Below are 9,387 nucleotides of genomic sequence, written 5' to 3'. Positions count from 1 at the left end.
TTTAATTGCTTCCTGTCCATTCTCTCACGCAAGACAGGATAAGGTTCCTTGTAAAGAGAGACGAACTTTACGAAATCTTATAGAAAGATGCAGAGGATACTGTAAATACAGTACACTGTCTCTGTTTCTCGAATGATGGGGAAAGTGAAGTAATGAAGTATATTCAATTGGTGGGATTGGATTGCAGCCGAATATTTCCATTTTCATGTCAGTTTTGCAGCGATCAACATTTGTTTGACTGTCTCCAGCGACGTTCCACTTTACGAGCATAATTAGGATTGACAATGTTGCTGGGTCAGAGTTGTCGGCTGTAAGAATAGGCCACCAGACAGTATAGGATCAACGTTGATAAATAATAAGGCTAAACTAGACTAAACATGTTTCTGTTTCAATATGAAGTGATGGATAGCAGCCCCCTTTATCAGCCTCAATAGGAACAACGTGGAGTCTCTTGTAAGTGGAGGCTCTTGTGTTTGGTTCATTGTATTTGAGCATATTACATAAACTAGCGTTGTGTATAGGCAGCAACGACTTAAGGCCCCTTTAGGTCAAATGTGTGATTGACTAACACTTTATCTTACTTATACTTACTTTACATACTTATGTACAATTGTGAAATGTGTAATTATCCTACATTTTTAACAAAATCAACAACTTCAAGGGTAACAATTGGTACTTGTAACAATGAATACTCAAATAGTCAATATGTCATTCTTATAGTAGTAATTGCTTATTCATAAACTAATCAATAGATAATGAGGGGACTAAAAGGGCCACCCACGATTCCTCATTTGGTTAATAGAGCCCATAGTGTTGGCTAAAAATACTCTTTTGAGGGAAGAGCAGCTCTCCAACAACAGGTGTTCCACTTGACTCCCATATTCATACACCATGCAGTGGTCCCACATCCCTGGCTCTGAGGGGCATGCAGCCAAATGAAAGGAAAAGTAAGAGGAATAGATATTCCCTAAAAAATGTCATAGCTTGCAGTGCAGGCAATAACAGGGTGCACAATTCATGTTGTTTGTGTCAAACATACATTAACTACACCAGTTTCTCAATGAATATTAGTATAGCCCATGGCTGGGGCACAGAGTTTTTTGGTTACAGGTCATAGTGGTCATATAATGGAAAGCGTTCTAGCGCTGCATCACTTCCCCATTGTCAGGACTATAGAGAACAATCGCAATCATGTTTGAATATCTATCAAATCTAGTTCCCCGGGTTGAAAAATAGACTGGTGGTAATATAAGTAAACAATCTGAACAAAATGCTATTCAGTCACATTGACTTCAAAATAGGTCACCATGAGGAGGGGTCGCTCACAGGATTTCTTTATTCGGTTAAGTTTCCATCAGCCATCGATCAGCCATCCATTAACAAATAATAATAGACTATCTCAATTAAAGCTTACAATGAAATTGACCCAGAACATGTAGTATTGTTGCTGCTGCAGTGCCCAGCTGTCTGGGAAGTACAAAAACCTTTACACTGGCTTGCATGATAATAGTTGTCAAGGGGTAAGCCTAACACCAATAGGCCACATCACCCATAATTATATGGCCATGGATTTTTCCAAACATTATGACCGAACAACACTGGCAGACTCGGGGGGGGGTGAAAGATGAAAAAATGGTGGTGGCAGGGTTTCCGTTAGAAAAATTTGCCGTCGGACATCGTGTCCGGGAAGTATTCGATTTACCGGACAAACGTGATATATTCCGGTCATCATATTAAAATATATATATATTTTTTTTCCCCCCAAAATCATATATTTTTTTCCTCCAAATCTAATGTTTGTCGCGGTGATTACTGTTGTGTAGCGGCCTATATATGCCATTTAATGTCTATTTCTCATCCGATACGATTAGATGCGAGCTATATAACATATAATAATATAACATGATTTGACGCATGCGCGCTATGCCATGCGTCAAATCCAGCGCTGAACGGGTCCAGCGCTGAACGGGCGCCTCACTGGGAACTGAACAGACAGCATCGATCAATGAACGGACTCCACATTACGTTAACTGAAGTTTGTTAAATTGTTTGGGATTAATGTGAGTTTTCTATTTTCTCTTTACAGTTTTACCCTTTTTTTTTTTTTAAATCAATAAAACAACGTCATTTCTATAAGTCTCGCTGGTTGGGAAGGCATTTCGTTTAGCTCGGGAGTATGACAATGGGAAGAACATAACTGTTTATTGAGAAACAATTGATAGGCAGTCTGGGATACGTATATAAAGAAATACCACAATGTCTAGATGTATAACATTTTATTGAACAGTAACAGTGCAAGCATGTAGGCTACGGGGAACAGGGATTTTGGTCAGTAGGTCCTTTGTACAGAGGGCGTTTCTCTCCGACAACGCGTTCCCAGGTACCATGGAAGTCATAGGTAGTCCAGCACACTGACAGAGAGACAGACAGACAGACAGACAGACAGACAGATAGACAGACAGGCAGACAGACAGACAGATAGACAGACAGACAGACAGACAGTCAGCTTACTTCTACCCTTTTGAGTGGAATTACTCCTTTAATTAGCTGTTAGCCATCTCAAAGCCCCCTGAGTTGCTCGTCAACACTGAGAATAGACCACATTATAGAAACCAAAACACCGTTTTTTTAAATCCACAGGGAATAACCGAGAGTGTAAGGAAAGGTCAGTGGTGGGGAGACTTGAAGTGGCTTTGCTTGATTTCCATCACAGATTCAAGGATTGAAACACTGATGAAAATAGGGAGTAATAGTGATGGGATTATTTTAGATTATTTTAGATTAGATTAGATTAGATTAGGTGAGATTCAACTTTATTGTCATTGCAGAGTACAAGTACCAGACAACAAAATGCAGTTTAGCATCTAACCAGAAGTGCAAATAGTGATATAAAAACAAACACTTAACTTTCGGGGAAACTGCTAAAATAAAATAAATTAAATAAATTAAAAAAGAAAGCGACTATTAGCACCGCCGAATGACAACAAACGTATGAGTAATGAGTAAAACAATGTCACTTTTATAGTATGTTGTTTAACTTGCCGTTCGGTCGCCATGGCTCTGGTGTGTGTAGCAGCTTCAGCTAGCTGGCTGGAAACTTCTAGGGGTGCGTTCGTAAACACGCTCTGAGAGCGCCGGAGCGCACGCTGGCTTCGATGTCACAGAGCGACCGAGTCGTTCGATTGGACGAGAGGCGTTCCGCGAGTGCTGATCGGATTTCTAGAGCGTGTTTACGAACGCACCCAGCCAGCTTTAGCGAATTGTATTCAAAGGGAATTATTTTCACCGGACAATATGTCCGACGACTTTTCAATTTGTCGGACTTCACCAAATTTTACCGGACAAAGACCGGCAATTGCCGGTTAACGGAAACCCAGGGTGGTGGTGGTGTAATGGTGTGGGGGATATTTTCTTGGCACAAATCTGCAGCAGTTGTGTGATGCTAGAATGTCAATATGGACCAAAATCTCAGAGGAATGTTTCCAGCACCTTGTTGAATCTATGCCACGAAGAATTAACGCAGTTCTGAAGGCAAAAGAGGGGGTCCAACCCGGTAATAGCAAGGTGTACCGGTGCAAGTGGCTGGTGAGTGTATGTTAGTGCAAATAACCAATTTGACTACTATTGATTTGATAAAGATGTATCATTTATATAAAGCCTTAATGTCGACATTGTCGCAGCAAAAAAGCGGCAATTCTTCCATTCCATTTCATTACCCATCTAGGCTAAGCCCTGGATCTCCTACAATCCTAAATCCGCCCCTGGCCTAGACTACACAATGTAATATTAATCAAGGATGAGGACTATTTCACCATACATGACGCATCATAGCTTTTTGCTCACTGATGGTGTCCCATGTTGTGCAGTAGGTGCCCTTTTTTTTTTCTCGCCCCTGCCCTTCAAACAGCTTGAGTCCACCACTGCCTAACAATGAAAGACTCTAGGCCCTAGTGAAAACCTATCAATAGGCCCAGAGTTCTCACATGTCAGGACACATGATCAGGAGAAACAGTCTACACATACAATGTACTAAAACATTATAACTATTGACAGATGAAGTGAATAACATTGATTATCTTGTTCCAATGGCACTTGTCAAGGGGTGGGATATATTAGGCTGCAAGTGAAAAGTCAGTTGTTGAAGTTGATGTGTTGGATGCAGGAGAAATGAGCAGGAGTAAAGACCTGAATGACTTTATATGGGCCAAATTGTTATGGCCAGACGACTGGGTCAGAGCATCTCTGAAGCGGCAAGGCTTGTGTTTTTTTTTCTTTCATTTTTTAATCTGAATGGCTTGTTGAATCGCATGTTTTCCAAAATAGACAGCCCACAAAGAACTGACTGAATTTCATAATATGGGACCTTTAATGGCTGTGTATACATTCTTTGGACACTAGATGGCAACTCAGGCATGGCTGTCCTAAAAGACAAAGGCCCAACAGTGCAATGGTCCCTTTCCTTCTTCAAGCAAATGTCTCTACAAGTCTGCATGAGAAATGTATACCAGTAAGTGCCAACATCAATAACCATAACTTATAATGAGAAAACATTTTGGACAAAAGATATTGGAAGAGATAATGGATTTATAAGGTGAGGTGCTTAACTACATTTGTTTCATGTTGGTTGTGTAATACCCTGGTTATTAGCATGTATTAGTATTACCTTTAAGTTAATTACTTTTTGCAGTGCATATCTATATTATCAATGATTGCATTGCATCTGCTTGTTTTTTAAGTGCAAGCTTCTAAGAGAAGCATTATGTCAATCATTGTTTGAGAATCTTTATGTGAGATAGTTCACCTCCATGGGTTAGTTTAGCCAATGAGAGCCGTTGTTAACTTTGTAGCAAATTGCATGACCCCTGGGAAATTGTTGTGTCATTCCTCTCTACCTTTTGTTAATTCAGCCAGTCATCGGATGCTGAGTGGACATATAGGCCTACACTGTTGAGCTGAGAAGAACATTTGTCAAAAGAGTTTGTGTACTTAACTTTTATTACTAACCTGCTGTGTATTCCCGCTTTTATTTTAAAATGTAGTAAAATTTCAATCTAATTTCTATATAAGTAAGTATTAATACTTATAAGAAATAAGTATTAATCACATCAACATTTTTTGGTTTGTTAACATAACCTAACGTTTTTTAACATCAACATATCTTAAAAATACCAACCTACAGTGAAGTTCGTAGGTGGAAGCATCATGGTATGGGGCTGTTTCTCTTCACATAGTACTAGTGGAATCCAACTTTTGGAAGGGAAGATGAGTAGAGCCATGTACCAGCAAATTCTTGTCATCTACCAGGATGATGGGGATGAGATGCGGGTGGATCTTCCAGCAGTACAACAATCCAAAACATACTGCAAAGGAGACTCTCAATTGGTTTAAGAGGAAGGAAATAAAGGTGTTGGACAGGCCTAGCCAATTGCCAGACTTAAATCCAATCACTCCCCCCGCTTAAAGTAATTGACTATCACTGATCTACGATAAGTATAACATTCTTCTAACATCCTTATCCTTACACAGAGCAGAAAACTATCAACTAAGGTTGCTATGCCCATGATGATGCTAGGCTCATTAGTGGGGCACTGTGGGTGTCCAGAATGGAATGCCAGAGGGTGGTTTTAGGCTTCTCTCTCCCGCGTCGCTCAGTGCACAGGAAGAGGCAATGATAATCATCCTGCTAACCAGAGGGCAGTCTGCTAATCAGCCTGCTGGTGTCAGTGTGTGTGAGTGTTTGTGTGTGTGTGTGTGTGTGTGTGTGTGTGTGTGTGTGTGTGTGTGTGAGGGGGCGGGGGGGGGGGGGGGAGGGGGGGTTGATGACCTGTCTTGTTCAAATGTAAATGTGTTCATTATTATTGGTAATCTTTATTTTCTATCTTTTTCTTTAATAATGTATTTATGATTTTGTGCGTCTGCGGACCTGTTTGGAACATGATACATAGCCTATGCTTATGTACAATTTGTTGGTAGCTTCATATATGTATATACATATATTTGTATGTAAAAACGGCATTCGATCTGTTGATCCCATCACCGATGGGGGAAGATACTGTGAATATTCTTTGGCTGTTCTGTGTATGAGGTATATCTGCTCATATTTACAATGGTCAGGGGTCTCCTGGGTAGTGGGGTGGTTGGGAGAGAGACGGGTGGCAGGTTGAGTGACTGTGACTGTTTTTTTTGTTATTGTTTATGTCTGTTATAGGGGGGGGAAATAAGTAAAATAATAAAAAATAGTTCTGGAATAGGTTGACCTTAAGGAAAATAATAGTAACTGTTATTATGACAAACTGACAGCAGAGGGTGCTGTGCTGAGTGGTGTCACTCAAATGGAGGACATTTGCTCACCTGCTTAGCCAAACAGCATTGGGAGTCATACAAATGTCAACCAAAAATACCCAGATTCAGTTTTCTTCCCAAGAACAACCTTTTCCTGTATGTTGGTAAGCTTATAATCTTATTGTCATGTGTATGTGTATGTGTTGGTGTATGAGTTAGCTAGAGCCTCCATAATGTATTTTTCCTCAAAAGAACACAGACATCTGGTGGGAGAGAAAATGTCTGCTGTCATATTCTGGCCTGAACCTTTGTAGAGTCTGATTTGAAGATTTGCGCTCTCTCTCTCTCTCTCTCTCTCTCTCTCTCTCTCTCTCTCTCTCTCTCTCTCTCTCTCTCTCTCTCTCTCTCTCTCTCTCACTCTCTCTCTCTCTCTCTCTCTCTCTCTCGCTCGCTCTGTGTGTGTGTGTGTGTGTGTGTGTGTGTATGTGTATATATATGTATATATATATTATACAGTGCCCTGTGTAATAGAACAGTGAAGCATTTTATCCAAGATTTACAGCATACCATCTCATCTGTGAAACATGGTGAAGCGGGTATTATGGTTTGGGAAAAGTAAGAAAGTAATGGGACTGTGAAGCATTCTTTTTGCTCTATACTCCAAAGGTTTGGATGTGAAATAAAGTCACATATTTGAAAGAATGCTTCATTGTCCCATTACTTAAGCAGGACGCTGTATATATGTGTGTGTGTATATAGGACATAGGGTATACCTGTTCTAAGTAAGTAATTCATGATTCAGTGTGTATAAATGTTGAAATTGAATTGGGGGGAAAGAGAGAGAAAAAGACAGGAATAGTGTTGGAGCCATATTGCAGTCTTTTGAGTTTCGTTGAGAGTGGCTAAATCTCGGTTGCTTTGTCTTTGTCTTCCCTATTACTATACTGATAATTAAAACTCTTATGATGATGCTTTTCTTCGGCAATACTTTGGCGCTTTTCTTGCAAGGTGATTCTGATCATTAATTATGTGCAGAACATTGGAGTAGCAGAGATTAATTCACACACACATTCACACACCAATGGCGCAAAGCTACCATGCAAGGCGCCGGCCCGCTCATTGGGAGCAATTTAGGGTTCAGTGTCTTGCCCAAGGACATTTCAGCATGTGGCCAGCCGCTCGAACCGCCGATCTGCCAACCTTGCGATAATTAGACGCCGACACTACCTCCTGCGCCACAGCCGCCCCAACAAAGGTAGGAACCAAGAAATTAGCAACGTGTCAAATTATAAACTTACTGACAATGTGAGGCAGTTACAGTGTGTTTATTTGGGTTACAGTGAATTATAGTGATATTTTCTTTTATTGTGTGATTATGTTGCCATTGTGCCAGTGTTGTTTTCTTTCTATGATTTGATTTATTGTTGACAGCTGTGCCTCTTTACTCCTCCCCAACTATTACCTAATGAATCTCTGAGAGACAGTATTACCAGCCTATGGAAGGCGTGGGCGTTGCCCAACTGGACCTATGGAAATATGCTGGGAAACTGCTTTATACCCAGATATACGTAGGTGGCTTTCGTACTGGTCTGGAGGAGCAACCTGGAGGTGGAAGATAGACGGTGTGAATGCCTGACCACTGCTGCAGAGGGACGGGAGACAGAGACACAGAGCACAAACGTACACCTGCAAGCTTCCTCGAAAAACACACCTGGGAAGTAGGCAGCCGCTTACTCCCAGGCAGATTAAGTGAGCTCGCTATTGTTGTTGTGTGTTGCTGTGGGTGTACTGAGGAGGAGCGAGTGCTGGCTGTGGGTCTCTCGTACATTGGCAGAGAGGTTGCAGGTCCCAGGGACCCACATCAGCAGCACCTTTTCCCCCCCACCTCTCCCTCCTCCTAACAATGCTAACACCTTTTCCAAACTCTCTCCTCGACACTCGGTCTCTGGCTTGTCATCTTTTTCCCCCCTCTCCCCCGATGAGTTTCTCACACTTATCACATCAAAGCGGGCAACCACTTGCCCTCTTGATCCCATCCCCTCCCCTCTTCTCCAATCCATTTCCACCGACATCCTTCCTTACCTTACCACCCTAATCAACTCCTCCCTATCCACAGGATCTGTCCCAGCGGCCTTCAAAATAGCCAGAGTCAAGCCTCTCCTTAAGAAACCTACCCTTGACCCCTCATCTGTCCTCAATTACAGACCTGTATCCCTTCTCTCCTTCCCTTCCAAAACCCTTTAGCGCGCGGCATCTAAACAACTGACTGACTATCTCCGGAAGATGGATCACTTAGACCCCCTCCAATCCGGCTTCAAGGCTGGGCACTCCACTGAGACTGCGCTCCTTGCTGTCACGGAAGCCCTCCACTCTGCTCAAGCTTCCTCCCTCTCCTCTGTTCTCATTCTCCTTGACCTGTCTGCTGCCTTCGACACAGTCAATCACCAGATCCTACTCTCCATCCTCTCAGAACTGGGCATCTCTGGCACCGCACACTCCTGGTTTTCTTCCTACCTGGCGGGCCGCTCCTACCAGGTGACCTGGAGAGAATCGCTGTCTTCTACACGAACCCTCTCCACTGGGGTACCCCAGGGTTCTGTCCTAGGGCCCCTACTTTTCTCTCTCTACACCAAGTCTCTTGGCTCGGTAATCTCTTTACATGGGCTCTCCTACCACAGCTACGCAGACGACACTCAACTCTTCCTGTCCTTCCCCCCGTTTGATGTACAAGTGGCAACCCGTATCTCTGCATGTCTCGCTGACATTTCAACATGGATGGCTGACCACCATCTCAAGCTCAATCTTAACAAGACCGAGCTCCTCTTCATCCCCGGGAAAGCCTGCCCTCTCCAAGACTTCTCTATCACAGTGGAGAGCTCTACTGTAACCCCCTGCCTCCCTGACAGCGAAGAACCTTGGAGTGATCCTGGATAACCGACTATCCTGTGCGGAATACATTGCAGCAACGGCTCGCTCCTGCAGATTCTTCCTCTATAACATCAGAAGGATACGACCATTCCTTACTAGAGAGGCAGCGCAACTCTTGACCCAGGCACTGGTCATCTCCCGCCTGGATTACTGCAACGTACTCCTGGCTGGTCTCCC

The sequence above is a fragment of the Nansenia antarctica genome (genome assembly GCF_963989245.1).
Source record: "Nansenia antarctica genome assembly, chromosome: 1".
NCBI lineage: Eukaryota > Metazoa > Chordata > Actinopteri > Argentiniformes > Microstomatidae > Nansenia > Nansenia antarctica.
This window is presented reverse-complemented; position numbering follows the sequence as displayed.